Consider the following 5640-nt stretch of genomic DNA (forward strand, 5'->3'; position numbering starts at 1 on the left):
ATACCAAATAGCTGTAGGAGTATTGTAAATCTGTGTCATACTTACCAGTTGGATCAACTCTTATCCATATACATACTGTTCCAGGTCGGTCTGGGGGACTTTACCGCCAAAGCCGTACCTCCAAGCGATCTAGCGTACCGGTACGATGCCGTGTAGAAACCAAAGGGGTATGCGTATAATAAAAACCCCTTCCAGGTTAACCCGCTTCCATGTTAGACTGCACCATCATTAAGCACCAGGTGAGATTGCAGTCAAGAACTACCTTGTATCTGAATAAAAAAAACTAATTTATTTGATGGTGTGGGCAAGCATAAGGGTAAATTGACTAAAAAATACAACAATGGAAACCATGACCCTATTGTTCATTTTATAAAGCTGGCGGTGAAGATTTAAGCACAGTCGTTAACTTTCGGTTCGGCTGCAGACAATAAGTAAAGCTGACCCAGTGTCCTTTGTAATAATAAATGGTCTAATATTGTCTGGCCTCTCTCTTCTAATCTATTTAAAATTCAAATTAATCTATCCACTACAATAAATATAAAATACCCAATACCCATCTGTCCAAGCTTAATATACATTCTAAATAATACTTTCATTGTTTTTATTTTTGCCTGTCTGTGTCTTTCTTTGAAGTACTTTGAAGCAGTTGAACCGATTTTGATAGGATTTATCGATGTAAGAGAGCCAAGACTTTGTAAGCAGAGGTTTAGTCTACACTTTTGACCTGGGAAAAATCTTATACCATACGTTCTGCTCGCTTAATCTACGTAGCTTCAGCGCGTCCACTGCAATCGACATATTTTTTGTCGACGCTCTTGCCGTTATTGTGTAATCTTGTATCTCGTACGGATTTTGCGCCTTTTCCGTCTCTGAGGCGATGTGTCATTAGCTTTAGGCCAGGGTCGTTTAAACTGGCCAGTGTGTTTACTGGGATGTTTGGGATTGTAATTCTAAAATGTGACCATTATCCGTGCAGTAATCCCTTGGTACGGAAAGTAGGATTAGGCGCCGCCCATAAAGTTTCAAATTAAATTCGGGCACAAAGAGGTATTCCTATTTAAATTAATTATAAGTACAAGTTAATTTTTTAATAAAAATTAGCATACTGTACTTACAAAAAGTTTTTGAAAAATACAACATCACCATAACAATTTTAATTGACTCTACTTATAGGCCCTTACCAAGAATAGGATTTGCTTTTAGGGACTTTACTTACCTACATTAGTATTCTTTGACGTCATTTTAATTTAAATAACTTTATACTACGTCGCGCCTAATCACACGGTTATTTCCTAGTAAGAAGGTACAGTTAATTAATACAATATTATGAACTTATAAAATCAATCATAAAACAAAGCCACTGAAACTTTCATTACTTCAATTTAATCCAATAGGCACTTACAGAGAATTTTTATGGCGGAATTTTATAAATGTTAAATCATCTCTATCAGAATATGGCACGTTTTTGTCATAATTTAGTCACAAAATGAATTTTAAATGTTGCACCCTCGTACAATAACCATAATTCAATATTGCGTTTAAAATAAAGTGTCTGAACGAAAATAAAATATTGCTGAAACCTGTTTATGTAGATGCTGAATATTTGAAACCAAATTTAACTATAAATTAATAAACAATTTATAACCAATAATCTATACTAATACCTATTATAAATACGAAAGTGTGTCTGTCTGCTAGCATTTCACGGTCCAACAATTTAACCGATTTTGATGAAATTTGATACAGAGTTAGCTTACATACATTACAAATAAAAATAGTTGTTTCATAACCTACCACTACCTAGCGTCAAATGTAGGTAACATTTGACGCCTTCCAGTGACGTCGAAGCCTCGACGTTATGAAACAAATTCCCTGTCGTGAATCGTGTCAATAGTACAGTAAAGTGCAAAATTTCAATCAAAATATACGAAAGGGAACCTAAATAAAACGGTCATAAATGTCTCTGTCGTAATGGGAATTGTCATATTATTGTGTCGCAGAATGAAAGTTAAATGTCACATACATTAACAATTCAATATTGGATTTAAAATAAATTGCCTGCGCGGAAATAAATATTCTTGGCACATAATATTTTATGCCCCGAATATTTAGGGAGCAAATTTTATAGGATTGACATTTAATCCAATGTGAAATGAAGGCGGAATTTGTACGGTAATAAATCAAACTATCTCAGCGGGACGTATTTCGCTGTCATAATTTTGTAGCAAAATGAATGTTTAATGTCATACCGGTAGGAATATTAAGTTTATGTGTTATATACAGCGACAATTTGTCAGAATTAGCTTTAATGGCTTTAAATAAGATACGAAAATATAAGTATTGAAAACCATTGATTTAATATATATAGTCTATGATTGAAAACGCATTTCATATTCATCATCACCATCTAAAGTATCAAAACCCTGAAAATCAGGTACATTATCGAACCCTCGACTGACTAGGCTATCGCTGCTTCACATTATTGTAACTAAAATCTCACTCCAGGGGAAACGCAAAAGCCTAGTTTAATTAGATACGGTTAGCCTCAAAAGTGGTGTAGCAATTCTGCAAAGCTATCGCATCAATAACCAGTCGCACTTATGACCTTTTTCTATAAACACGCCACACAAACACTAACACATATTGTGCGTTAGTGTGTATGTGGCGTATTTCTCTATACCCGTATAATATTGCACTCTTTCATCATGAATCAATCGAAAAAGCGCGGTATATAATCATCTATACTAATAAATAAAATTGGAGTGTCTGTCTGTAATTTCGAAATAACTACCGCATATTAAGGTCATATGGTTACTTGAACGATACTATAACTGAATCACACGTTTTTAAAATTTTTGTCTGTCTGTCTGTCTGTCTGTTTGAAAAGGCTAATCTTGGAAACGGCTGAACCGATTTTGACGGGATTTTCACAGACAAGTAGAGAATTAACCAGGGAGTAACATAGGCTACTTTTTTAACCGACTTTCAAAAAGGGAGTTGTGTTTTTCTACCTATGTACACCGAAATCTCCGAGATTTCTGAACCGATTTGCATCATTTCTTTTTTAATCGATAGAGGAACTTTGCGACATGTTTCATAAAAAATTTGGAGTCCAACTCCTGAATCCTGATGCTGCAGGGGATCTGACCAATCCACGCGGGCGAAGCTGCGGGCATCAGCTAGTTATGAATAAAGGTGAAGGCATACTTATCCGAGCCGAACGCGTCGAACGAGGTTGTTTCAGTGCCGCATAACTGTGCCACGCAATTATGAATTAATGTGCTAAACCACTAAAGCCTTTGACCGCACGTAGGTATATGACTCTAATTCGGTTGGACACAAATGTCTAAACTAGAATAATTGTTTCAAAACAGACAGCAAACTTGTTAATCATTTACTATTAATAACAATATCTACAGATTTTCATTTGTGTGCAAACTAAGCTATCACCACCATAACATGTAAGTAAATAAAAAAATATAGTTTTCTATATTTTACGCTTATCTGGAATCAAAACAAATTCTTTAAATATTCAATTGGAGCAAAGTTAATTAATTAAATTGAAACGTAGTTAAAATGCTTAGGATTATTTGACTCTGATGCAAAATTCTAGTCTTCCCCAGTTCCTTATTTACATAGTCAGTTCAACACGATTCACCGTAATCAAGATTGGCGGACAAATAAGCTTTTCTCCTCTGATATTGACATAAATTATTATACAAGTACGCTAGAACAGGTGTGCCTTACAAAATTACAGTTATTTTTGGTGCCGATTTAATGCGCCCCCACCGAGCGTAACGGGTACTAAAATTAACACTTTCTGATATAATATGGTCTTGGTGTTGACGCTTATATTAAGTTGCGAGTACGCTCACATAGCGATGAAGAGCGTCAAAATGGCGAAAATCGAGTCGCTTCAGAAACAGGTCGGCAATCGCAAGTCCAGCGTACTCGTAATGGTAGAGGTCAATATTTTCCCCTGTTCCCGGGGGATTTGAGAAAATCCGCATTACAGTGAGCTCGGCTTTGGGACGTGGTCCAGGGGAGTTTCTAATCGATGTCCGTAAGGAACTATTGTTGCAATACTTAACTAAATTGCTGCATTATTCAGATACTTTGTTTTATTCTTTTTTCGATTGACGTTTTTCTGTTCGTTTTTAGAGTTCCGTAAGTCCGATTTAATGAGAAAAACCTTCATATGATCACAAGTGTGTCCATCTGTCCGTCTGTCACAGTCAATTTGCTAGTAATTTTGCAAATTACTGAAGAATTTAAGAAAATAGTTTTTTACTTGTAAGCTACAAGAAAATCTTTATGAAGTCTATGTCTTAAAATAACACGATAAATCTTTCAATATTATAAATTTACATATTCATAGTACGGGACCCTTTCCACTTGAGTTCGATTCGCACCTATCCAGTTTTTTTATTTAGCCCACCAACAATTATGTACCAAATATTTATATACCTACCTAAATTAACAAACATAGCAAGAAATGATAAAACGAAATGCGTTCAACCTTATTAAAATAATTAATTAGCGAATCTATAAACCGAAAGCAGTCGTGATGTTTAATTAGAAATTCTTTCGAGCAACAAGCTTGGCTCCGATAAAGAAGTCTTTGATCGTCCAATTTCATAGATTGGTAAATTGATAGTGACTGTTAACTTCTTTAACGAGTTCAAAAGCTGTCTCAGATATTACGCGTACTCAATTATAAAGTTATGACTACTTACATAGAAAATTTTATTATGAATGTCACAATTTATTTGGTGCCTTAGATAATGGTATTTTTTAATGAAATTAAATGAACTTATTTATTTTATATAGGACAGCATGTGCCACCACACTGTGCACCGATTCGGAATGCAAATTCTACTGGGAAGACCTAATGAGCAAACGAGCAGGCGGATAGGATAGGATAGGATAGGATAGGATAATATAGGATATGATAGGATAGGAAAGGATAGGATAGGATAGGATAGGATATGATAGGATAGGATATGATAGGATATGATAGGATAGGAAAGGAAAGGATAGGTTAGGATAGGATAGGATAGGGTAGGGTAGGGTAGGCTAGGGTAGGGTAGGGTAGGATAGGATATGATATGATAGGATAGGATAGGATAGGATAGGATAGGATGGGTAAGGATAGGATAGGATAGAAGAGAATAGAATAGCATAGAAAAGAATAAAACAGAACAGAATAGAATAGATTTTTATTCAAATAAACTTTTACAAGTTAAGTAATTGTCGCTGCCCATGAACATTTGCAGCACCAGTGGAACGGCTAATGCATTTTACATGTGTGTGGAACAAAGATTTGGCACAACGGATGGTTAAAGTACATTACGCAATAGGTACCCAGATGGTGAGGGTGAAATTGCTTATGGTGGCGTGAGGTGCGGTCGTAGAAAATTGAGGGTGGAATAAGGAGTTTATTGGTAAAGGAAGAGCTGACACTATAACAGCAAATTAATTTTGTCTTTCTAGAATAGAACTCAGCTGTTTAGTTATATTGTTTTAGTGATAACTAAGAATATCATATTAGAAGGCTGGATTTATCCTACACGGCTGGATTTATGGCCAGACGTGGGAGTTTGTCTCTCAAGTAAGGTAATAGAAATACTTTATTGAGGT

The 5640-nt window shown here is 35.4% G+C and overlaps 1 long non-coding RNA gene across 1 annotated transcript; it reads right to left on the bottom strand.

Annotated features, from left to right (window-relative positions):
- Positions 1–264: 264 nt before the first annotated feature.
- LOC123868807 lies at positions 265–5422 on the bottom strand. Its single transcript, XR_006796728.1, has 3 exons — positions 5365–5422; positions 2456–2458; positions 265–283 (listed from the first exon to the last, which is right to left on the bottom strand). It is a non-coding gene; the product is annotated as an uncharacterized LOC123868807 (long non-coding RNA).
- Positions 5423–5640: the final 218 nt, after the last annotated feature.

The sequence above is a fragment of the Maniola jurtina genome, chromosome 10 (genome assembly GCF_905333055.1).
Source record: "Maniola jurtina chromosome 10, ilManJurt1.1, whole genome shotgun sequence".
Lineage (NCBI taxonomy): Eukaryota > Metazoa > Arthropoda > Insecta > Lepidoptera > Nymphalidae > Maniola > Maniola jurtina.